At 39.5% G+C, this 26,809-nt stretch overlaps 1 long non-coding RNA gene across 1 annotated transcript; it reads left to right on the top strand.

Moving 5' to 3' along the window:
- Positions 1–201: 201 nt before the first annotated feature.
- On the top strand, positions 202–16,924 carry LOC141990049 (uncharacterized). The gene is made up of 4 exons (XR_012640063.1): positions 202–337; positions 14,731–14,846; positions 16,188–16,275; positions 16,844–16,924. It is a non-coding gene; the product is annotated as an uncharacterized LOC141990049 (long non-coding RNA).
- Positions 16,925–26,809: the final 9,885 nt, after the last annotated feature.

Raw genomic sequence — 26,809 nt, 5'->3', positions numbered from 1 at the left:
TAGAGCTCATAATACAAAAATACAAGGAAGATGAATTAGATAAATATAGGTAGATGGCCGAGAACTAAATGGGCTAAACAAACTATCAGCATGAGAAAATATCCAGAGTATCCCACTAACTGAACTCTACATGTTGGTAGGAGTGGGGTTGGTCTCTAAGTACTGCCACAAGTACTCCTTTTCTTTTTACGGATACAGACTAACACGGCTGCTACTCTGAAACCAGACTTTGCTAAGCCTCGGAATCCGGAATGGGGACACAGCCTGAGAAATAATGGATGGACTGATGGACTTTAAATACTGTTTCCTCCGGCTATGAAGAATCCATCATTTTTAGGTAGAGTAACAAACCAATTTATGTTTTCTAATTAACTGTAAGACTCAACAGTAGGTGATTTTGCACTAGTAAATGTCATCAATATGAGAAGTACCCACAAAGTGTTTTATGTCTGTTCATTGAGACTCATGTTCAGTTGTTTCAGCTCCATCCTCCCTGCAATGACATACACATTCCCTTAGCTAAGGTATTATTTCATTTCATGAGTCCTTTCTTCCTATTTTACATTTCCAGGCTCCTCTTCCCAATTTTCTTTCACTAGTCTCTCATTGAAATTCCTGAAAGCAAACAGAGCACACTTGGGGTTTCTTGTTATCGTAGCTGTTCTTCTTTGTTATATACGAGCATACCCATGTGCCTGCCGAGACTTTCGCCGGCTTATCAGTCAATGTACAGCAGTGGAGAGGTGTAGGAGTCATTCATAAATGCTTGCTCGCCTGGAAAAGACAAGGAGTCATCAAGGGTTAGAACCAAGGCTGAAAGCAATAGAAGATTAGGCTGCGTGGAGAGGCCACTGCATGAAAGGGCAAAAAGTCAATGATAGGAAAGAGAATGCAGTACCAAATAGAGTAAAAGTCCCTTCCTTTCCCTTATATGCAGTGCAGGTGTATGACATTTATTGTCCCTTGACTGTAGAGCTCTCTGAGTAGCTCAGGGAATTAGAGAGACTGCAATTTACAACCTTTCTTTTTCTCTCCATATATGCAATTTAACCTAGCCCCTGTAGCTAGAAAAATGCTTTAGCAATAGAAAACCTAGAGGGGATTTTTAAATCTGTAGTAAAGACAATACAATCTACCTGCATAAAAAATATTAATTCTCTGGGGACTATTAAAACTCAGCAATTGTGGTATTGCAGCATCTACCTTTTCAAGTATACCAAGATGCTGCAGTCACTGTGGGTGCCTGGGGTAAAGAATGCAGATTTTTTTTTTAATGGCACTGATAGTACCTTGCTGCTGCTCAAGTTCTGATTTCAGTTTGCTGCAGACAAACCGATCTACTTGGGCCCTGACCCTGCAATGAGCTCCTCTCTGTCAGATCCTTCACCTTGATGGAGTCCTAGTAGGTCTCCACATGTGCTCAGATATCTGTTCATCTGGAGCTCATTGCAGGATTTGTACCAACTGGAAAGAATCTGGGAGCCTGTTAATCGCTGGTCATTTTGTAAATGACCAATATGCAGCTAGCCTATGGATTGTCTCAGCTAAAATATCACCTTTCCCATGGTTCTGTCAATAAGATTTCCAGAATTTTTAGGGCTTGCATTAATTATCCAGACATTGCCCTAGTGATGTCTGACCTCTGTATTACGAGCTTCCAGCTCTAGTCCACCTCAGCTCTGGCAGTTTCATACCATTGGCAAATTATTGTGCTGGCTCAGTTACAGCTTTTAAATCCAGGTTCACAACTCATTTGTTTGAATAATTCATAATTAATTGAGTTGCTAATTTTGCCTTTTGCTAAAGCACCCTGGGATGCATGGCATTAAAGGTACTATTGAAGTGTGGTCTGATTAACTGATTGATAGATTTGGCTTTTTATAGGTACTGCTTGGAAATGTGAGTAAAACATTCCATCTTCTTCAGAAAAAAGAGGAAACTCAGGCAGGGGAAATGCCTTGGTCTCTTTGTTTAATTAATTTAGTTCTCTATGAAAAGGCCAGATTGACAGTGCTGGAAAACGAAACCTCCTCTTTACTCATAGAAGAGATGCAGCATGGGTAGTAGTAGTGCTAGCGCCAGTGAACAGCCCCCCTCAAAACACACTTCTGACCACCAGCACCGTGCTTCAGCCTCAATCTTGAAGGACCCTTCCTTGGGCAGGAAAGCGTAATTATGTCTCTGCTACGCTTTCAGTTCTTGGCACTTCTGTTGAGACTGCTGGCTATTGGCAATTTGTGCCTGTGCTGGTGGTGGTCTCTACTGATGTGGAGACTAGCACCTGGACTGAGACCAATCCAAACATCTTTCTTTCACACGGTCCTCCCAAAGCTTTCCAAGGATTTGCACTAATGACTAGGTCAGTTCTACGTCTCCTGAAATATGCATGCATATAGGAAATAGATAACATTAAGTAATAAGTACGATTTGGCAAACCCTAGAGTATTTGATTCACAAGAGGATTTGTGACATGCATCCTTGAAGTTTGGGTTCTGAAGGACTGATTTGCATACAGTACCAGTTTGAGTTAAGGTTTGAGTTTGCAACCAGCCCTTCTTTTTTGTTTCTAGCTCATTCTCATCACAGGTCCTCCCAAGGATGACTCTTCTTGTACTTAGACTTTTCTCTGGAGGGGTGTTTTGTTTCCCCTATCCCATTTCTTCCTCCTGAGGCCAGGTGACTTTCTTTGTCTTGGTCTTCATGGGGCACTCTTTCCTCTCTCCCTCCCCCTGTGACGTCTTTAGAGGCAGCTAGGTCTCAGCTTCTCGCCTAAGCATAAGTGGTCTTCAGGGTGAGATTTAAACAAGATATGCACCCTTCAACCTGTATACAATGTGATGAAAGAGAACATTCCACACTCCCCTGCCAGCTCATAAGTAGGGAAGCAGAATCTAGGAATTATGAGGCATTCCTTTCAGCATGCATTGTCAAGGGCAATCCCAGTGGAGGGATGCAGAATTTTTGTGAACATTTGCAGCCCATGTTCACCAGCCTTTACACCTGGATGAGGTTCATGAACCCATGGAATGTGTGGCTTCTCTGACCAATAACCTTGAGACATGATGTGAATATTTTGCGCATGTCTAGTGATAACTAGATGTAGGATCTATTTATATAGGACCTATTTTTGCCAGTGGATTCTTATTTGATAAGTATTTGCAAGTAGGATTAAAAAATGGGACCTCTAAGGCAAGCGTCCTTAGAGGTCCCATTGATTCCAGAGTTTATTAAGAGCACAAGACCAACACCTAACTTGCCTGTAAAAGTGCATATTTTTAAAAGTGAAAAATAACTGCATACTACATGTAACAATGATATTTACATGTACTTATGTTTTCCTAGATGGATGAATAAAAATTATTTGCTGATTATTCACCAGCACAAAAAGTCCTGTAGCTGGTCTCCTTTATTTTAGAGAGGAAAGTACCTTAAATATGTAGCATTTACAAAGTGCACTAACGATTCAAAAATTACAGTGCAGAATCACTCCCTAATCAGGCAAAACAGCCTTTGCCTTCCGTTTCTACAAGGACAACATTTAGACCTAATAGAACGAATGGTAACAAATGACATCCCTGATAGGCATCTTTACTTCTGGATTCAGAGTAACAGGCGTGTTAGTCTGTATTCGCAAAAAGAAAAGGAGTACTTGTGGCACCTTAGAGACTAACCAATTTATTTGAGCATAAGCTTTCATGAGCTACAGCTATTTCCCCTTGTTTTTTCCTACCCCCTGCCCCCAGACGTTCTTGTTAAACCCTGGATTTGTGCTGGAAATGGCCCACCTTGATTATCATACACATTGTAAGGAGAGTGGTCACTTTAGATAAGCTATTACCAGCAGTAGAGTGGGTTTGTGTGTGTGTTGGGGGGGGTGGTGGTGGTGGTGAGAAAACCTAGATTTGTGCTGGAAATGGCCCAACTTGATTATCATAAACATTGTAAGGAGAGTGATCACTTTAGATAAGCTATTACCAGCAGGAGAGTGGGGTGGGGTGAGGTATTTTTTCATGCTTTGTGTGTATAAAAAGATCTTCTACACTTTCCACAGTATGCATCCGATGAAGTGAGCTGTAGCTCACGAAAGCTTATGCTCAAATAAATTGGTTAGTCTCTAAGGTGCCACAAGTACTCCTTTCCTTTTCTTTAATTCTGGAGTGACAAGCCTCGGAGCGCAATACTGGATGTACATGCTTAATTTTACCTCTGTTGTTCCAGTCCACATCCATCCTGAAGTACAATGCGTCTGTAATTTCAGCCCTTACACTTCCTTACATCCACCCCACAACGTGTCTTTCAGTGTGCGATATTTTGGGTCTGTGTTCCTCTGCTATTCGGACTAGTCTATGCACAGAACTGTCCTTGTACTTTATTATTGACTTGCAACACCCTGAAATTCCATTATAGCTCTCCAAAAGCTCTGCTAATGTGCCTCAGTCCAGTCCTTCACCTTCCCCTGTTATCCTGCTGCTGCTGGGCCTCTCTTGAACAGGGACTGGTGATTTACCCAGAAATATGTAGAATGGTCTCGTGATGTTTATAAATGGGGAGTGGGAAGAAGCTATCTAAACTTGTTTTCACTTCCGACCTGTGCTGGGATTTGAAAGCCTAATCCAGGAAGTAAACTCTTTTCAACTGTAATCCAAGACTCAACTTTATGCAGTTTTGGAATAAAAGTTAACTTTCTTTGGGAGGGTGGTGGGGATTCAGATTGGGGTGGCAGTCTCATCACATTAAATAGTGTTGGGATATAATGGGAGATGGTGAGCAACATTGTATAAAATAAACCCACGCACTCTTGAATCCAAAATGTTCTCTCTTTTTTTTTTCCCCACACAAGAAGATTAAATTAGTTCAGTACAGCTCTGGCTATAATGATCTGATTCCTGGCATTACTGTGATAAAACTGGGTGCATTAAAGTAAGCAATGATAAATTAAAAGCACAGTAGAAATCTTGGTGGGTGTGAAAAGATGAGTAATCTTAATTGGAAATAAAATATGCCCATTATGCTATGCTATAAATGGAGTTTTATATTATGAATTGCAGAGATAAAGACTTGATGTGTGGTGCAGTGCCATGTTAGTTGGAGATAAATTCATTACAAGTGTAATGGGTAAAGACTTTTCTTAGACTATGAAGGACAAAAGCTTTCAGAATCTCTCAGTGATACTTCTCTTGCTCTGCATCTGCAAGAAGAGATACAAATAATAGCCATATTAGGTGATATGTAAGTTTTTCTTAAGGTACTGGGTCCTAACATCCTGTAAGTACTTTTTTCCCCTTGAAGTAGTGATTCATGTGTATCTTTGCAGCATGGAGTGAAATGATTTTATGAATTAGGAATGACTCTAGAAGGCAATCTTAAAATATGGGTTGTGTTTAAGATGGGACTCAAGGGTTACATTGGAGGTCAAATCAGTATTACAGTTTTGATTTCATGGAAAAGAAGAGAGAGGATTCTGTTATAATGGATATACAGGACATTCTTGATGCTGCTGTGCAAAATAGACCCTGTGCTTCTCTCTGGATCATTCATCCAAGTTGTGGGAGATCTGGTTTCACATCTCCACTCTACCTGATGTGGAGCAAAGAATTGAACATAGGTCTTCTAGGTAGTGTCTTAACCAATGGGCTGTGGGTTTTTAATCAAGCTTTTGTGTTGAAGCTATTTGACTTATTATAAGATATTCAAATACTGTATACATTGGGTTAGAGACAGGGTCTCTATAGCCCAGTGGTTAGGTTCACAGCCCCACTCTACCTGGTATGGAGCAATGACTTGAGCCCCAATTTCCCACACACTGTATGAGTTCCCTAGCTGTTGGGTAAAATAGCAGGAGCATTGCTTCCTTGGTTACTTGTGTGAAAGGACTGACCTGAGTTAGATGCCTCACTTGACGACAGGGTTCATGGGTGTGAATTCCAAGTAGAGAGAACTACCTGCCATTAGGTACCTAACTCCCTTTGAGGGGTGGGACTTGGGTTACATCCCTCTCTCTGGCATTTCTTATTGGCGAGTTTGGCAGTTCACCAGTCAGTGTGTTAGCTTTTATGTATCCAGACATTACACAGAGACCCTGGGAGCCTAACTTGGGGCACTTAAAATTCAGTATTTCAACACCTATGTCACCCCTGTGACTGTAGCACCTAGAAGACTTTAGATACTTATAGAGCTAGGCAGCCACTGAGCAATGGTTTTAAGAATGTCAGAGGCATATAAATGTTGAACTTAAGAGGCAGTTAGGCTAGATTCACAAAGGGCATAGGCATCTAACTGCCTAAATACCTTTGTGTATCTAGTCTAAATGCTTTTGAAAAACCCACCCTGTGCATAACTCACCTTCAGTTTAGAGGCCTCTTTTGAAGTTTCACCTTTTATTTACCTCTAATGATAATTAATAATAATAGTCTATACTTATATAGTTCATAACTGTACTTGAATGTGTCCCTTATGTGGTAGTTTTAGGTGCTGACATTTGAGGGATTCTAAAACAAAAACGTTACCTTAATAATTAATTAATTAATTAATTAATAATAGATTAACATGTCATATCAGCTCAAGTAAATTGCAACCCTAAGTATGCAATGTATAACAGCTCTGTTCAAAGGTCCTTAGAATGTTTTCTTTGTTTTTATCCCCTTCAAATACTCCTTTCCTTCACCCTTTATGAAATGAATTCTTTGTGATCTGTAGCTGTAATTATGTAAATTAGATTGTAAACTACTCTTGTTCTTTTTTTATATTTGTGATGATCATGCAACCCTAAAGTGTTTAATAATAATAACTATTAATAATTAACAATAATAAATTAAACATAGAGAAAGAAGACTTACAGGATATTACACCAATCATTACGTTAATGTGATTTATCCCCAGAAGTACTTAAAAATATAAAATAGAGGAACTCATTGTTACTCTTTCTAGAAACTTTCTGCTCCTAATTTTTCTGTTTTTCTTTTGTGTTAAGAGGAAGGGCAGCTCCAATTCGATAATTTGGTATGGGCTGGCAGCCTTTCTCTCTGGAAATATCTAAGGTGACAGTGCAGATGAATAAAGTTTAAGTTGCTATTGGGCCGGGGGGGGGGGGGGGTTACGAAGCTTAAGCAAATCTGCATTGGCCCTTCAGCCTCAACTCTCCTAACACACCTTCCATGACCCCTATTTTATGTTCACCTGCCAGCTAATTACCACCCTGTAAACCTGCAGCATCTTTGATATCAGATCTCTGCACCATAGCTATTAACAGTATACTTTGAAGTAGATGTTTCACAGAATATAGGACAACTGTGAAAATGGGGGGAGGAGATGACTGGACATTTTTCTACCTTTTATCTATCACTGCCACTTTCTGAAATTCCTGTCCCTCCTCTCTAATAGACACTCACCTAGGAGTTGCACAGTGTGCTACATGACCCTGATACAGAGGTTACCTGAAGAGGAACCTCTTTTATACTTGATATCAGATGTCCTGGTTTATTTACTCTGCCAGGTCTACTAACACCGATTAATACAACACAGTATTTACAAAGAATACAAAATATTTAGCACCAGGCTCTCTCAGATAAGAAAAATGGTAACAATGGATGACCCAATCAGTGCATCACTAATTATAGGCTTCTAAAAAATCTAACATATTTTGAAATATATTTGGTTTGATCACTTATTAGAAATGAGAGCCTTTTAAGAAGCTAATTCAAAAAGGCTGCTGTTTGTACTATTATAATGCGTTTACCATCTCACTAAAGGGGTTCCCATTTTGGCAGGATTATTATTATTATTATTATTTTATTTTGGCAATCATAGCACTGGAAGGGACCTTGAGAGGTCATCTATTCCAGTCCCTGCCTCATGGCAGGACTAAATATTATCTAGACCATCCCCAACAGGCATTTGTCTAACTTGCTCTTAAAAATCTCCAATGATGGAGATTCCACAACCTCCCAAGGCAATTTATTCCAGTGCTTAACCACCCTGACAGTTAGGAAGTTTTTTCTAATGTCCAGCCTAAACCTCCCTTGCTGAAATTTAAGCCCATTGCTTCTTGTCCTATCCTCAGAGGTTAAGAAAAACATTTTTTCTCCCTCCGCCTTGTAACAACCTTTTACCATGTGCCCCCTCAGTCTTCTCTTTTCCAAAGTAAACAAACCCAGTTTTTTCAATCTTCCCTCACAGGTCATGTTTTCTAGACCTTTAATCATTTTTGTTGCTCTTCTCTGGACTTTCTCCAATTTGTCCACATCCTTCCTGAAATGTGGTGCCCAGAACTGGACACGATACTGATCAGCCTAATCAGTGCAGAGTAGAGTGGAAGAACTACTTCTTGTGTCTTGCTTACAACACTCCTGCTACTACATTCCAGAATGATGTTTGCTTTTTTTGCAACAGCGTTAACTGTTGACTCATATTTAGCTTGTGTCCACTATGACCCTCAGATCCCTTTCCGCAGTACTCCTTCCTAGGTAGTCATTTCCCATTTTGTATGTGTGCAACTGATTGTTCCTTCCTAAATGGAGTACTTTGCATTTGTCCTTAGTGAATTTCATCCTATTTACTTCAGACCATTTCTCCAGTTTGTCAAAATCATTTTGAATTTTAATCATATTCTCCAAAGCACTTGCAACTCCACCCAGCTTGGTTTCATCCGCAAACTTTATATGTGTACTCTCTATGCTATTATCTAAATAACTGATGAAGATATGGAACAGACCCAGACCCAGAACTGATCTGTGTAGGACCCCACTTGTTACGTCCTTCCAGCATGCCTGTGAACTACTGATAACTACTCTCTGGGAACGGTTTTCCAACCAGTTTTGCACCCACCTTTTAGTAGCTTCATCTAGGTTGCATTTCCCTGGTTTGTTCATGAGAAGGTCATGCGACACAGTATCAAAAGCTTCCCTATAGTCCAGATATACCATGTCTACCGCTTCCCCCCATCCACAAGTCTTGTTACCCTGTCAAAGAAAGCTTTCAGGTTGGTTTGATACGATTTGTACTCGACAAATCCATGCTGACTGTTACTTATCACCTTATTATCTTCTACATGTTTGCAAATTGATTGCTTAATTATTTGCTCCATTATCTTTCCAGGTACAGAAGTTAAGCTGGGTTGTCCTTATTTCCCTTTTGATAGATTGGCACTATATTTGCCCTTTTCCAGTCTTATGGAATCTCTCCCATCTTCCACAATTTTTTAAAGATAATCACTAATGGCTCAGATATCTCCTCAGTCAGCTCCTTGAGTATTCCAGGATGCATTTCGTCAGGCGCTGGTGACTTGAAGACATCTAATTTGTCTAAGTAATTTTTAACTTGTTCTTTCTCCTATTTCCCTAAATCAAAATTTATATAAAGGATTTTGTTCAAATGTAAGCCAGATAAATCCAGGAGTTCCCCCACAATAAAGGCCAGTGGCTCTCTATTAAACAGTCCACAGTTACCAGCAGTTAGACTCTGGGATAGCATGACAGCTACCACACAATGCTGATTTCAGAGTAGCAGCCGTGTTAGTCTATAGCCGCAAAAAGAAAAGGAGTACTTGTGGCACCTTAGAGACTAACAAATTTATTTGAGCATAAGCTTTCGTGAGCTACAGCTCACTTCATCGGATGCATTCAGTGGAAAATACAGTGGGGAGATTTAGATACACAGAGAACATGAAACAATGGGTGTTATCATACACACTGTAAGGAGAGTGATCACTTAATATGAGCTAATACCAGCAGGAGAGCCAGGGGGGCGGGGGGGGGTGAAGAAAATCTTTTGTAGTGATAATCAAGGTGGGCCATTTCCAGCAGTTGACAAGAATGTCTGAGGAACAGCCCGGGGGGTGGGGGGAGGGATAAACATGGGGTAATAGTTTTACTTTGTGTAATGACCCATCCACTCCCTGTCTTTATTCAAGCCTAAATTAATTGTATCCAGTTTGCAAATTAATTCCAATTCAGCAGTCTCTCGTTGGAGTCTGTTTCTGAAGTTTTTTGTTGAAGAATTGCCACTTTTAGGTCTGTAATCGAGTGACCAAAGACATTGAAGTGTTCTCCGACTGGTTTTTGAATGTTATAATTCTTGACGTCTGATTTGTGTCCATTTATTCTTTTACGTAGAGATTGTCCAGTGTGGCCAATGTCCCAGCAACAGGGTGACAGAGCTCTTTTTGTTCTCCATATTTCACATGAAAATGGCTCTAATCTATAGAAGCATCTCTGGGGCAGGATAGGAAGGGGAGATGCTGTATTTATTGTGTCAGAGATTTCAGATGAAATTTGTTCAATTTGCAAATAAAACGATTTTTTTCTAATGTCCAGGGCTCCAAATTCATCTGAAGATCTGAAAGTCAAACTGGTTTATTTCCTTCTCTTGCATCCTCATAATTATTAAAGGTTTGGCTTGTCAAAATCTGCTCCCAGTGGTACCTGTGCAACTACAATTGTATTCATGGTGTTGCTCTGGTGGAATAAATTTGATCCTTCCAGGAAAGGCATGAATGACATTGGCATAGGGTGGTGTTCGTGGGATGCTAGCACTGCTGCTGCCCATACTGGCCCTGCTTTGTGACACAACAGATGTTTACAGTCTCCAAGGCTGTCAATCCAGTGTTTTTTGCTAGCAGTGAAATGTACATTAAAAGAGAAAAAAAGCAACCTAACAGAATAAATACCCAATGACCCTTCAATTCCAATCCCAGAACTATCTGCAGGAATCTTAGAAGAGTCAGGCTGTGTGGTGTTAAATGAATGCCTGGAAGTTTTCATTGAAAAGCTTCTCTTGTTAATAAATGCAAACCCCATTCTTTGAAATGTTTCTTCTCTGATCTCTAAAGCCCCAATGAGAAAAGCACAGTAGACCTGGTTTCCAGGTCCTTATTAACCTATTAAAACAAGGGTCACCAGTCCTGCCTTGCATGAGAGCTCCCCTAGCTATCCAAAGGACACCATGGAGGCAGTGACCCACTGTGAGTTAAGATAAATCAGGTCACATTTGATACTAGCACATGCCAAAAAGAGAAATCCCATATTGCTGAAGTCTACTCAAACAAAAATCTGGCTTCCTAATATGGATTCTCCTTTTAACCTTACTGTCGTGGTTTATTTAACAAAGTCCCAGAATGTGGAAATTCTGCTCTCCCTGATCTCAAAGGCATTGCCTAGACAGGGTTTACAGGTGTGATGCTGGACTGTGTAAGCTAACGTCTTCTAACCATTGTTTGAAAGGTCAAATGTAGGCGAGGCAGTGCATACTTTAAAAGCTTTAACTTGACCATATTAATGCAATGTCTTGTCTACACTATGCTTTTCAACCAAGCTACCTAATAGATCCTACCAATACACCTTTTATCCTAATGTAGCTAAGGCTATACTGGGTACAGGATTATAAGTACAAAATGTTAAAGGTGGTTCTGGAGAGGTAGCTATCATTAACAGATACAGAGGAACTCTTTGTTTCATTAATATTGTGCACGTTCCTTTCATAATCTTTAAGCACTTTAAACAATAATGAATTAAATGTGAGGGGAAGTATCTTTATCCCCATTTTACTGATGAGGAAACTGAGATACAAAGTGGTTAAAATGATTTTCCCAGGGTCATACCCTGAATCAATGGTAGAGCCAGGAATAGAACCAAGCAGTTTGAAGTCCCAGTTCTCTGCTCTAACATACAACATTCCATTTAACATTATGAGCTGACTTCTCATACTTGGGCATCTAAGGGTTCCCAGTTTCCTCATTTGGGTTCTTAAATAGTAATATGGATGTCCTTAATCAGGCGGGAACATGTGGAACCTGAGCTTGTCAGAATATTCATTTCATTGTGGATTGTGACCAATATAACAAAAAGCACTTGAACCTGTACAGACAGTGAATTAGGATTCCCCATGCTATTTTGTAGAATGGAGTTGTATTGGTGATTTTCTCCCATTGGTACCAGGAATCACAGAGTAGAGCTGGGCAGGAAGTGGTTTTCTAGTCCTTTGAAAAATTTCAATATTTCAATTTCCCCCCTCCTTTTCCATTGGGATAAAAGTGAGACCTTTCTTTTTTTTTTTTCATGAAAAACAAAAGACCGGGGTTGGGGGAGCTTACCCAGGATAGCCAATAGTCCAGCACTAAACTGGCTATTCTGGGGTGGGTTTCTCTTTCACTCTCCTGTTGGAGCTGTTCCACTTTGTACAAATTAAATATTCAGGGTAACAGACTCTATAGGTCAGTGACTAGGAATGTGGGAGCTACAGGTTCATGTCCCTAGCTGTCTGAATCAGAGCAGGGATGTGAACATGGGTGTCCCACACAGTAGGTAAGTGCCCTCACCTCATGACACCTGTGTGGCAGGTTCTTTGCTGTCCTCTCTGGTTTTGAACAGAAATTCCATCCTGGGCATGAGAAACCTTCCTCAACAAAAATGTCCTCAAAATTGATGCATTCCCACAAAACATTTCAGGTTTAATGAACTGGCCTTTTCCAACAGAAAAAGGTTTTGTCGGAAAATTTCCAACCAGCTCTATCACAGAGGTACAAGAGGAAAAATGTAAATATTTAAAGTAAAGTGACTGAATTTTGTTCTAGTATATGTACACACCACTCTGACTACAATAAGTGATGCACAGGTGTATCCAAGGGACACAGCTCGGCCTTAAAAGTTTGAAAGCAATGCAGATGATGATGCTGTACTTTCCTGGACTCAAAAGATGTTGAATAGTTTTACAAACTTAAAGATGTCCCTTTAATAAATCTCAGCAGCGGACATCTTATTCAGAATGAATGGAGATAATTAACAGATTGGAGATCTGCAAGCAACAGGTAATTGGATTATCTTTGGATAATTTGTTTCCACAGAGGTTTTTACTATCTGCCCATCTTCAGTATTTCATTCTTATCTTTTTATTCTAGGGAGGTTTGCCTTCAAAACTAGGTTTATCCCTGTATGATCTTGGCTATTATGTTACTGCTAGGGAATGGATACTAATTTTTTTTTTATTTTAAAAATGCCAGGGCCCCCATTTTAATTACAAATGACACTGGTTTCCCATAGCCTTATGAAATCCTGTACTGCCAGGATTTTATGATGATAGCAAGATTAGGAGCTTTTCACTTTACAGACCCTAAACATACTAGCAATGTCTACCTTATATTAACCATCATAGTCAAACTTTTATGACAGAGTCAATACTATAGATGCCTGTAGGTTTCGCTGAACTTTCCTAACTCACTGGTGAATGGGGAACATTATGACAGATGAAACTTACTGTTGACAAGTGCAAGGAAATGCATATTAGAAGGAACTCTACTCATACACATTGCTGGTTTCTATGTTTAGTAAAACTACCAAGGACAAAGATTTGGGCATCAGGGTGGCAGCTCAGTGGAAACCTCTGCTCGATGTGCAGTATCAGTAAAACAGTAAACAAAAGGCTATATAAAGAAAGCTGTGGAGAATACGACTAAACAGTTCACAACACCATTATGCAAATCAAAGGCACATCCCCATCTGTATTACTGTGATCAGTTTGGGTCACCCAGTCTCACAAAGGCTATAGCAGAAAAAGAAAGGGCTCAAAGGTTGGAAAGAGATCCATAAGAGGAGAGATTGAAAACATGCACATGTAGTGGTGTGTGCATATACTAGAACAAAATTCAGTCACTTTAGAAAGAAGACAAGAAGGGACCTGATAGAAATATATAGGAAGGTAGACCCAATGCTTCTATTTAACTTTTCCTATAAAATAGAACCACAGGACATCCCATGGAAGTAAAGACCTCCAATTAAAAATAAATAAAATAGAATAAATACTATTTTACACAGTTTGCCTATGCCATAAGATACTATTGATAGGATTTTTAAAAAGATTGGACACTGAGGACCCAAGTGAGCAGTTGTATTAAAGTCAATGAGGCTATTTGAACAAGTAAATGCTTATCAACATGACTGCAGGGTTGCACAGTCAAGCCGTTATATGGTTAATGAGAATAGGCTAAAAAGAGAAAAGGTATATGATCTAAAAATCACTGAAAATTCAGCGCCCAAGCCAACTGCGAGGTGACAGGGCATAGGAAGAAATTTCCTCTACAGGCATGTTCCTCCATCATGGGTTGTCTTGCACCTTCCTCTGATACTGGCTAGTGTCAGAGACTGAATACTGGACTCAGTGGACCACTTCTCTGATCCCGTATGATGATTCCTATACTCCAATATATTACTTAGTAACATTTGATTATGGAAAATGTTGACTGTTTCTCATTTCCCCCACACGTTATAGGTGCGTCTTCTCCCCTATCTGCTACAGCTGGAGTCACTGTTCCCCCCTCTGCACCTTACTGTTTTGGTCCTGTTCCCCCACACTGTCGCTGAGAGTTGAGATTCCCCATCTCCTCCTCCTCCTGCCTTTGGTATAATTGTTTTCTCCTCTAACTCCACAAAATTGACAATGTCATTTACAACAGTTGGAATTGAAGTTCTCTCCCTCCCTACATATAGGTTACCATTTCAGTGTATACTCTTTTCCCCACTAACAGATGGAGTTTCTGTTCCTCTCCCACCTTCCACCTATCACAGCTGCATTGCTTGCTTGCTTGCTTTCTCTTTCTGTCTCCCTTCTGTGTAGGCTTAAACAGTCCAAGAACTGGTCCTAATTATTTTCAGCAATATATGTAGTGAGTGCCTTTGGTCAAATTATTATTATTTTTTTAAAAGATTAATGTTAACGTCAAATGTATTTTGTTTTTCTCTTTAGGAGCTGTTTTAATGACTCTGTCGGTGTGGTAATCCATGGCCTCTGAATGCAAACTAAAGTACATTGCTTCTCTCTGCACTAACTCAACAATCCATTCAGCTGGAACAAGCAAAAAGGCACACACAGCCTAATAATATTTGTATTGATTGGATGTGAATTTAAGTTATTGCAATTCAACTGCCCGGAAGTAAAGAGGATTTCTGGGTTATTTTTATGAGGGTGGGTTTTTTTGGAGGGAGGAGTTGGGGGGAGGGGGTTTGAATGAAAACAGCAGGGTTCTTTATAGATACTTACGTCAGTCCATCTGACTCCTTTTCTGGTGTGTGTTTTAAACCACCATCTGCTATTTGCTATACAATGTACTCTCATTTACACTGGGAATGGGATGGTGGAAATAGCCTGCTAGTTAGATTTCAGTTCCTCAGCCTGACTGTTTTTCTCTCTCCTTTTGTCAAGAGATGTGGGGTCATATGGATAACTATCTCTGATGAGCTGACTTAAGCTTATTCCTTAAACCTAGTGCCACTGGGATGATCTGAAAAGCCCATCTCATTTTGGTGTGGTGGCTCTCTTGTAATATATGTTTCCAAATGGGAAACTCTGACACACTTAATATGAAGAGAGCAAACTTTACTCTGCTCTTCTATACCCTTTATATTAAGCTTTCCTATAACCCAGGAAATAAAACTTAAGCTTATGTACTCATGTCTTCCACCATTACAAAAAGTACTTGAAAATAACATGACTGGATAAGAAGCATATTCAAACTAATCAACATTATAAAAATAAACCTTTCAGATACGGGTGCCATCTTAACCAAAGGCTATGCTCTCACTGCAGTCTAATCTCCAGTTGACCAACCACAAGTTAGTCATTTTGTTTTAGCCTAACTTGATAGAGTGTAAATATACTGCAGAACAAAAGCACTGGCACTGTAGCCAGTTGTGAGAGAGACTAAGCTTTCTGGATGTGTATTCCATGGTTCAAAGGACCACAACTGCCTGTACCACTCTGTTTGCCAGGCATTGCGGGACATGTCTGTCGTCTTTGGTGGTTGTGGTTGGAAATGGTCTAGTCCTGTGTAATGCATTTCCTAGCAGGACAGCTGTTACCTCCTTGGGCTGAAAGGTGTGGATTACACTCATCCTAACAAGCAGGAAAAACAGCATCTATTTTTTTATGGATACACTGTTTCTTTTATAAAAAGAAAAGGAGGACTTGTGGCACCTTAGAGACTAACCAATTTATTTGAGCATAAGCTTTCGTGAGCTACAGCTCACTTCATCGGATGCATCGGATGCACTTCATCGATGAAGTGAGCTGTAGCTCACGAAAGCTTATGCTCAAATAAATTTGTTAGTCTCTAAGGTGCCACAAGTACTCCTTTTCTTTTTGCGGATACAGACTAACACGGCTGCTACTCTGAAACCTGTTTCTTTTATGTGTCTCTGGAGAAGCTGGTTCCAAGGGATGTGGAGGGTGTTTAAGAGGAAGCTTTCTGCCTGGAGAGCAACAGGGGATTGCTTTTTAAAGGAAGAAGAAAAGGTCAGTGCCTTGCAAATGTGGAGGCATGGACCCAGCTGATGCTGTCTTTCCTAGCAGGGCATCCCACCCACTCATCCCCCAGGCAGACTGCTGTTTCTGGACCAGGGTGACAAGCAGAGTGTGGTGGGATTACATCATGATGGAAATGTGCTGAGCCCACAGCTGATCATCACTTTTATATGAGAAAATCAACATTCCTAGAGCTGCATGAGGAGTTTGTCCTGGCCTTTCAACACCAGGATAGCATCCAGATGAGAGATGGTATTACAGTCCAGATGCATGTTGCTATCATCCTGTGGAACCTGGCAACTGGCATTGTTACAGATCTGTTGTTTGGGGTTGGCAAATCCAGTTAGCTTAGTAGTCATGGAAGATTGCAAGGCAATTATGGCTCTAATGCCTGGGTGGTTGTATTGGGAAATATCCTCAAAAGAATGAAGGGTTTTGAATGGATGGGGTTTCTGAACTATGCAGGCATTTTTGATGGCATACACATACTCATTTGATTCCTGCATTTTGAGCAAGTGAGTACATTAACAGGAAAGTATACTACATTGTCATTATACAGGTGCTTGTGGACCACTGTGGCAGATTCATAGACACATATGATGTTCTGTCAGAGGGAACAATGTGAGGCTGTTCTGGAGGTCTGGTCTTTTTTAGCATGGGTAAGTTGATAACATTATTACCTCCTAGCGACACAGTCATCAATGTGGTGTCCATGCCTACTGTGATTGTAGCTGACTATCCCTACTCTCTGCTTCCCTAGGTAATAGACTTATCATGATTTCCACATGCCTGCAAGGACACAATACATCTACATGCTGAGAAGGTGCAGGATGGTAATAGAATATGCTTTTGGCTGAGTGAAGGCAAGATGGAATTGCTTACGGACTCATCTAGACTGTAATGAGTATAATGCAACACAAGTTAATGAGACATGTTGTGTTCTTGAGGATGTTTGGATATGGGGAAATAATATGAGGCAGAATTGATTAAGGGCACCAACGGTTTGGAGTCTGCTTACGGACAGTACCTCGTTCACCTCTTGATGCTGGTGCAGTAGCAATGGCTATACAGGTTTTGGCACTGGGGTAGCCATCACTGGAATACTGTTCTGGTATCCACAATTGAAGAAGGATGTTGAAAAATTGGAGAGGGTTTAGAGAAAAGCCACAAGAATAATTAATAGATTGAAAAACATGCCATAGACTCAAGAAGCTCAATCTATTTAGTAAAGCTATTTGGAAATTCTCCTACTGAATGGGTTTTTATGGAAAATGCCGATTCATTTAAATCAAAAGGTCTTCCAGTTGTTAGTTACTCTTACTGCTGAAAATGTGGTCTTACTTCTGTTATGAAGTTGTCTAGCCTCAGTTTTCAGCCGTTGGATTTTGTTAAACTTTTTCTGTTATATTGAATAGCACTCTACTACAAAATATGTGTTCCCCATGTAGGTACTCATAGGTGTTGATTTAATCACCCCTTAACTTCTCTTTCGTAAGGTAAACAGAGCTCCTTGACTCTTTCACTACAGGGCATGTTTTCCAATCCTTTAACCCCTTTTCTTGGCTCTCCTAGATGATCATATTGGTGTCTTCTCATCTTCAAATCTATTAAATGTTTTAGTAATGGAATTTTCCACTGGTGGAAATGTTTCAATCAAGACTGAATTTCTTTTAGAAAAGATATGCTCTAGTTAAAACAGGAATTAATTCAAGCAAGTCCTATGGCCTGTGTTATACAGGAGGTCAGATTATAGATTCATAGATTCATAGATATTAAGGTCAGAAGGGACCATTATGATCATCTAGTCTGACCTCCTGCACAACGCAGGCCACAGAATCTCACCCACCCACTCCTATAAAAACCCTCTCACCTATGTCTGAGCTATTGAAGTCCTCAAATCCTGGTTTAAAGACTTCAAGGAGCAGAGAATCCTCCAGCAAGCGACCCGTGCCCCATGCTACAGAGGAAGGCGAAAAACCTCCAGGGCCTCTTCCAATCTGCCCTGGAGGAAAATTCCTTCCCGACCCCAAATATGGCGATCAGCTAAACCCTGAGCATATGGGCAAGATTCACCAGCCAGATACCCAGCAAAGAATTCTCTGTAGTAACTCAGATCCCACCCCATCTAACATCCCATCACAGGCTATTGGGCCAATTTACCATGAATATTTAAAGATCAATTAATTACCAAAATCATGTTATCCCATCATGCCATCTCCTCCATAAACTTATTGAGTTTAATCTTGAAGCCAGATAGGTCTTTTGCCCCCACTGCTTCCCTTGGAAGGCTATTCCAAAACTTCACTCCTCTGATGATTAGAAACCTTCGTCAAATTTCAAGTCTAAACTTCCCGATGACCAGTTTATATCCATTTGTTCTTGTGTCCACATTGGTACTGAGCTTCAATAATTCCTCTCCCTCGCTGGTATTTATCCCTCTGATATATTTATAGAGAGCAATCATATCTCCCCTCAACCTTCTTTTAGTTAGGCTAAACAAGCCAAGCTCCTTGAGTCTCCCTTCATAAGATAGGTTTTCCATTCCTCGGATCATCCTAGTAGCTCTTCTCTGTACCTGTTCCAGTTTGAATGCATCCTTCTTAAACAGGGGAGACCAGAACTGCACACAGTATTCCAGGTGAGGTCTCACCAGTGCCTTGTATAACGGTAGATGATCACAGTGGCCTTATCTGGTAATGTATCTGTTCTTTTCACCCACCATTTGAACAGAGGTAAAGAGCAGCAGATATTGCTTAAAATGTGTAGTTCCATTGTTCATTGACTGTTGCATGCTTGCAAGCCAGAGTTGCCCATGGGTTGTAGGACATGGTTCTGTGAAGATAAAGCAACAGAATGGGGCATGGATGGGCAGGTGGTTTAGGCCCATGTGAAATGTGAGACAACTGGCTCATGATCTTGAAGAGTCATTCAAACATGTCCCTCTGAAACACCACATCTCACCTCCTCATTTTCTGATCATGATGACTATACTTGGTCAGCAACTTCTGCTCCAGCTCCTTTCCTTCTCTTTGCAGCTATCCATGTGTCATTGTGTTCTAGGTAGTGCCTTTAAGGACTGTGTTTGAGCAAGATATATTTTGCCAGGGCTATGGATGGCAATGCTTTTACATCTTTTGCACTCATGCTTTTCTATTAAATAAATTGTGATTGTTATCAATCAACATAAGCTGCTCGTTTACAATTTATTTTCCCTCCCTAGTCTGCTATACTGAACAGTGTTGTTGGCCAGCAGGAAAAAGGAGTAGCAGGGGACAGAGAGACATGTGTAATGGCACTGCATTGACCTGCAGCTGAAGCCAGAATTGGGATTAGTATATACATTTTGTTAATGTATGACCTATCACCTTCGAGGCTATCCCATCCTCAAACACCAGTTCCCAAGCTATGTTTATCGTACTGTTGGGCATTCCTCTTCTGGGTCCCAAAGTTGTGAATCTTGCTCACTTCAGCCCAAAGACTGACAAAGCTTTGGTATTGCTGTCCTATCAAGTGACTGTGTGCTGATATGTAGTCTTTTGCCAGACATTCTTTTCACTGCTCTATCAGAGAACAGAGATATCCAAAGCTGAAGGTACTGCAAGTAGTTTGGGACCCAGGACACTGAGGAGAATCATGTGAAGGTAGCATACTTCTGGTCAGAATACAGAGCCCAGGTAGATGGCAGATAGGACACAGATGTCTAGTGCCCTGGGGGTTTGTGGAAGGGGTTGGCAGACCACCATCCATAGGTTGTTTTGGCTGGTTGTGGCCACACGTTTTCACTGCAGATACTTCAAGTTAACAAAGAGTGTGACATGCTAATTTGATGTTTGTCCTCTGCCCAGAGCATTGCCACTGGCTCATTTGGCATGATTATGGTGTGACTGGGGGAGTTTGTAACTGATCAGGGAGTGTGTTAAAAATAAATCTCATGATTCACAATGAGTTAAATCTCTAGTGAAGACAAAGTTAAGATAGCATACACTCCTTTCATAGCAAAGAACTAGAGAACCAAAATTTACATCCAAATACAATGTGTAATTCAATGTATAAAGTCACACAGAAACTGCCTGAACACCAGAATAACAATATATCTACATTTATATTGGAACAAACAATATCCCTCACTGCTACCCCCAGAAACTGGTTGATGTCTAAGGCCACTGGGAAGAGCAAATCAAAATCAATAATGAGCAACAGATCCCTGTGCAAAACTTGCACACTAGACTACTCCACAGTGACATGTGTAAAACAGAGTTAGACTCTCCAAATAAAGAATCAGTATGGGGGAGATAAAGCAACAGCATAAACCCAGAGAAAAGCATCTGTGACACCAATGTGATAGAGGAAAAATTGAAAAACAGAGTAATTTTCTACTCCAATGTCCGAAACTAAAGGGAATGTGCACAATAATAATGACCATCCTTGGTCACACCAATGGTCCATCTAGCCCAATATCCTGTCTTTCAAGAATGCCAGTGCCAGATGCTTCAGCTTCAGAACAGGGCAATTATTGAGGGATTCCCCATCCCCTGTCATCCAGTCCCATCTTCTGGCAGTAATATATTTCGTCCAATGATAAGAAATTACAAGATTTTTTTGTGAAAAAGTAATTTTAAAAAATGGTGCATAACTATAGGAATAATTAAAAATATGGCTAAGATCACATTATGTTGCAACCTGCTGCTGAATCAGAATTGGTCAATAATGACTAGAGAGAGGCAAATATTGCAAAAAAAAATTTGTGAATATTGGTTCTCATATAAACTATGAATTTACTTTGCAATCCCTTTTATGTAATTTCATGGATATCTATGTGAGCCGAATTTAGCATGTTGCAAATATGCATGGGAATATATATTTACATGTGAATAACTATGCAAATATGTATTAACTAGAGTTGTTTGAACATAACCTTTTTTTAATTTCAAGAAAAAAATAAAATCGTAGCAATGTTTTCAGTGTCCTCTCTCCCCATATTTTGCAACCACTTCTTGTAATAATACAAGTGTTTTGCTAGAAGTGTGTAGGTGGGTGGATGTAGATTTAACAAGATCATAACATAAGGCAGGATGGTTAAACCAAGATACCCAAACTGAGATATTAGGTTTCAGAGTGGTAGTTGTGTTAGTCTGTATCAGCAAAAACATCGAGGAGTCCTTGTGGCACCTTAGAGACTAACAAATTTATTTGGGCATAAGCTTTCGTGGGCTAGAACCCACTACATCAGATGCATGGACTGAAAAATACAGTAGGTAGGTATAAATATACAGCACATGAAAAGATGGGAGTTGCCTTACCGAGTGCGGGGGCGGGGTGTCAGTGCTAGGGTCTTCATTCAGCAGTTCATGCCTATTCAGCAAAGCACTTCATTGTCTGATAATGTCTTAATCCTGAAGGGATCCATTACTGGAATTCCATTCCATCCTGGAACACTGTTTCCATTACTGGAATATTGTGTTTAGTTCTGGTGTTCACACTTCACAAAAAATGTTGGCAAATTGGAAAGTAGCACCAAGAATGTCTTTAGATCTGGAAAACATGCCTTATGGGGAGACACTTGAAGTTCAATCTTTTTACTTTATTCAAGAGTAGATTAAGAGGTGATTTGATCATGGTTTCCTGATGGACAACAGATTTCTGATGGTAGATGACTTTATAATTTAGCAGAACAAAGGCATAACATGATTCAGTGGTTGGAAGCTGAAGCTAAAAAAAAAAAAATCAGATTAGAAATAAGGTGCCAATTTTTAACCATAAGGGTGATTCACAATTGGAACAACTTAGGGATGTGGATGTGATTCTCCATCACTTCAAGTCTTTAAATCAATGCTGAATATCTTTTTTTTTTTTTAAGATATGCTGCAGCTCAACCAGAAGTTATGGAGTTGATGGAGAAATTACTGGGTGAGGTTCTATGGCCTGCGTTCTTCAGGAAGTCAGACTAGATGATTGTGATGGTCCCTTATGGCCTTAAAATCTATGAAGAGTACTGAACACTCCAACCCAGAAAAACACGTGAAGTCAGTGGGACTATTTGTGTGCTTAAAGTGATGAACATGCTTAATGTTTTGCTGACTCAAGCTAGAGTGCTCCGCAATTTACAGAACTGAGCCATTCATCATTTGCTGAGTAGGGATGAACACCGGGATGAGCATGTGCTTAACTACTTTGCTGAATTGCAGCCTAGATTTGCTCACTTCTTGGATGCGATGCTATCAGAAACTGAACATGATTAAGAGAAGTGGAAGCCAAGTGACTGCAATGTTACTTTTAACAAAACAATAATGTACACATAGCAGGACAAAGAGACTAAAACTCACTGCAGGTGCAGTTGTTTAATAGATAAGTGGCAAAAGGTAAGTTTTCCTTTGTTCATTAAAGCTCACTGGTGTTGCTAAACTGCTTTATTGCTGATGCTGAGGGGGTAGAGTCTCTCTTCAAAGGCATTTAAGACAGGAATAAACTTTGCAACATCTAAAGAATGGAAAGAGCAATGAATAATGAGAACATACTTGGATTATTCCTCGGATCAAAAAGAAATTTGGAAATAGTATTAAGAAAGGTTTAGCTATCCAAGGTGCCTTTTTATTAATAATGGAATGACAGAATGTTTTAAAATACTGATCTGTTTCATTTGAAAATGTTGGAAAGGACAATTTTTTTAACAGGAGGATGATCGTCACTCAACTTTTACATCCTTTTATGTGCCTTTGTTTTTTTATCAGGCTCATAAAAATGCTTGATTTTTTTCCTCTCAAAATGCAGAGAGAATATGTCCCAGATTACTTGTTTAGAAAAAAACAGAACTAAGAGATTTGTTTATGGAGATTTGTTTTTCAGTACTATGTGTGAGACTTTACTCTTACTGCTAGGCAAGTGGGACTATGGCAACTGTGCAAAATGTTGATGAGGAGTTATCATTATCAACATGTCATGCAGCTGATCCAGCAAAGCACTTCTGTGTGTGTTTAACTTTAAATACCTGATTAGTTGCATTGTTTTCATTGGGATATCTTGTGTGCTTAAAATTAACTGTATGTTTAATTGTTTCTCTGAATCTGGGTCCATATCCATGTCAGTAGTATCGGACATCTATTCTGTAGCTCTTATGTTAAAGGAATGTATGGTCTTCATATAGGACCTGAACCCATGACTGCCTGCCTGCCTGCCTGTAGGGAACACTCAAATACAGGATTGAGACCACAGTCACTAATAGGCAGATGTCCACAGCACAACATCAGAATAGGCACTAATTAACCTTCTTGTCTGTGATCTCAGAAAGAGGCCTAATAACTCCTCACTCACAGATATGGCTTCTCCAGGACATGGAGAACGCACGAGAGCAAAGAGGAGGGGCAGGAAATGTATAAAGATGCTGCTCATGCTATACTTGTTTTGGCAGCTACAGGGCTAGAGCCTTCACGGCTAACAGTGAAATCCCTTTCACCGGCACAAAATTCAACAAAAATAAAACAAAAAAGGACCCATTATTCATGCTGATGATGTCACCTTCTCTGTAACGTCACTGCCATTTTAGCTTCTTTATTTTGTTTGTTGTCCTTCCTCTTAACTTATTTGCATGTTTCTTCATTCGCTTCCCTCTCTGATCCCCAATATACACTTTTCCATGCTTTGCTCTCACTTCTAATCTACCTTCTTGGTGTGCATCTCGGTTTCTACCCCGGCCAGCATTACACAGATATCACAAGTCGTCATTTCAAAGCAGACAGTTTTTGCCCTTCATGTTTTTGCCCTTCATATTTCAGTCTTCCAAAAAGTTTTCCATTTAGTCTTGATTCTTCTCTTTATGTCCCATTTCACCTGAGTTTTAACAGTACATATTTTTCTCAGGTGCAATCCCTTTAGGAGTCTTTTCTTGTAAAATGTTTGCAATACACAGGATTATATAGTGGGGAGATTTAAAAAAAAATATATAGTGGGGAGATTTTATATATACAGAGAACATGAGACAGTGGGTGTTACCATACAGACTGTAACAAGAGTGATAAGGAAAGGTGAGCTATTACCAGCAGGAGGGGGGACCTTTTGTAGTGATAATCAAGGTGGGCCATTTCCAGCAGTTGACAAGAACAGTAGGGGGGGAAATGGCCCACCTTGACTATTACTACAAAAGGTCCCCCTCTCCCCCACTTGCTGGTAATAGCTCACGTTTCCTGGTCACTCTCCTTACAGTGTGTATGGTAACAGCCATTGTCTCATGTTTTCTGTGTATATAAAATCTCCCCACTATATTTCCACTGTATGCATCTGATGAAGTGAGCTGTAGCTCACGAAAGCTTATGCCCTAATAAATTTGTTAGTCTCTAAGGTGCCACAAATACTCCTTTTCTTTTTGCGGATGCAGACTGACACGGCTGCTACTCTGAAATCTGAGCTTCATAGAGATCTTCATTTTCCAGGCTGTCAATCTACCACTGTTCACTAGCACTAATCTTATGTTTCTTCTTTTGCATATCCATGTACCTACAAAATTATTTATTTGTCACTTACCTACAATATAGTTAAAAATAGAAAATAAATATTCAGTGGGACCACACACCCTTGAAACTGAATCCCCTCTCTCCAGCTCAGTTGGAGACTCTCTTAATAAAAAGAAAAGGGTCATGAATATTCCTTCATATCATTGTAACATAAATATATGAACATGTCTACACTTAGGAACAACCACAGTACAATCTCTGGGCTCTTTTTCATGCCACACTGGCATGATCCAAATTAAATCAATCATAGATCAAAGATTTTATCAATTTGCCATTGAGTAATCACTCATATGGTATATAATATGGACCAGTGCTTAATGATCAATATCAATATTACATCTCTATAAAAGCCTAAATTCACATTTGGCATTAATAATTTCTGTCAAAATATCATTGAAATAATTAAGAACACTAGTAAAGGCAGATAGATAATAATTGACATTGAAAAACTGAGCAAATAATTTAAATCCAATTCTGTTCTTTTGCAATGCTAAAATTAGTCAGTTTCCCTGACAAAGATTTTGAATATATAGTATCTGAAAAAGTAAAGCTAGATAAAAGCTGCCCTCTAGATCCACTGAAAATATTAATTGTGAGTAGAGCAGGTTAAAAATAAAATAAAAAAAAATGTAGGGGCATTTTTCTCTTTTGTCATCAACATTTTGGTTTTTATTTTTTTTTCCTGACCAACTTTATTCATGAAAAAATTATCAGGTGAATTTACCCCCCCCCCTTTTTTTTTTTTGCTTACAAATCATTCTTAGAGCTTTTCTAGTGTCTGTGAATATATTCATTTACAAGTACTTTTCAAATAATTTACACAAGCAGTTTTCAGTCTATGAATTGTTTCCCAACTTTTCCAACTCAATGTGTCTTTGTTTGTTGATTTGAACATTCACTGCAATTAGAGACCTGTCCACTTTAATACCATTTTATTCATGTTTATTCCTTTAGAAAAAGAGAAGCAGAAGTTTTTTGTCCTCTTTGTTTGCTGATATTATTCTGGCAGATTACACAATTTGTGTTCCAGAAACTATGCATCTGATAAGCAATGAACGCATCATTCATAGCAACTGTTGGATGAAATACACTAATTCCATCAGAGTTTTGTTGTTGTTTGATGTTTGTTTTTTTATTTAAATATTTATTTATTTATGGTCAGACATATATTTCTACCACCGAATTTTCTCTCCTATAATCCTGCACTTGATTGACTGAAATGTCCCTCAAAAATCTATCAATGACCCAAATAATTGAAATGTAATGCTTCAACAATAATTCTTTTAAATATTTGTAACTATTGACATTTTAAACAGTAAGTCGCTTGTCAAGTCAGTTTGCCTGATTCTTTTGTAGAGAACCTCTCCAAGCTTATCTCAGCCAACAATAATCCCCTCTAGGATTCTTATGCAGAGAGGAACATCTTCAAAACTCATCCCCGCCACCAATAATCCTCTTGGGTCTGGAGCTCAGAATGCAGCAGGCTGTGCTATTGCTACTTCAGTTTTCAATATCCTCTCACAGCAACTCAAATATCTATGAAGTTTCTGCCCATGGGGAGAAATAGCAGAGCTGGATAGGAATGAATTGACATGGCAGTGCCCCTTCATCCTCTGACCAGCTGAAACAAAAATGTAAAACCTTTTTCAATTTTTTTTAATTGACAATGAGCACGGGAAGCAAACCCTATAGTATGTCATTTTGTAGACATCTCCCAAAGGGCAAACTGAAACATTTTGTGAAAGAAATGAAAAGGAAGCAAAGAAAAATGGGTGGGGGAGAAAAGAGGGAAAGAAAGCTGAAGGAGGGAGAGAAATTAATTTTTAAATACAAAATCAGTAATAGAATATGTGTATATTAAGAAATTAACATATGAAAGACACAGTCCTGCACACAAGGGACACACTTTAACTGGGCAAAATCTCCACTGAGATCAGTGTGCCTTAATAAGTAAGCACTGCAGGCTTGCTCCCAAATAAAGGTTAAAAGACTCATTCCTCCATTATTCCTCTTCCAATATT

Source organism: Natator depressus, chromosome 6, assembly GCF_965152275.1.
Source record: "Natator depressus isolate rNatDep1 chromosome 6, rNatDep2.hap1, whole genome shotgun sequence".
Classification (NCBI taxonomy): Eukaryota; Metazoa; Chordata; order Testudines; family Cheloniidae; genus Natator; species Natator depressus.
Note: the sequence above shows the minus strand (reverse complement) of the source record. Positions and strands in the feature narration are given on the sequence as shown.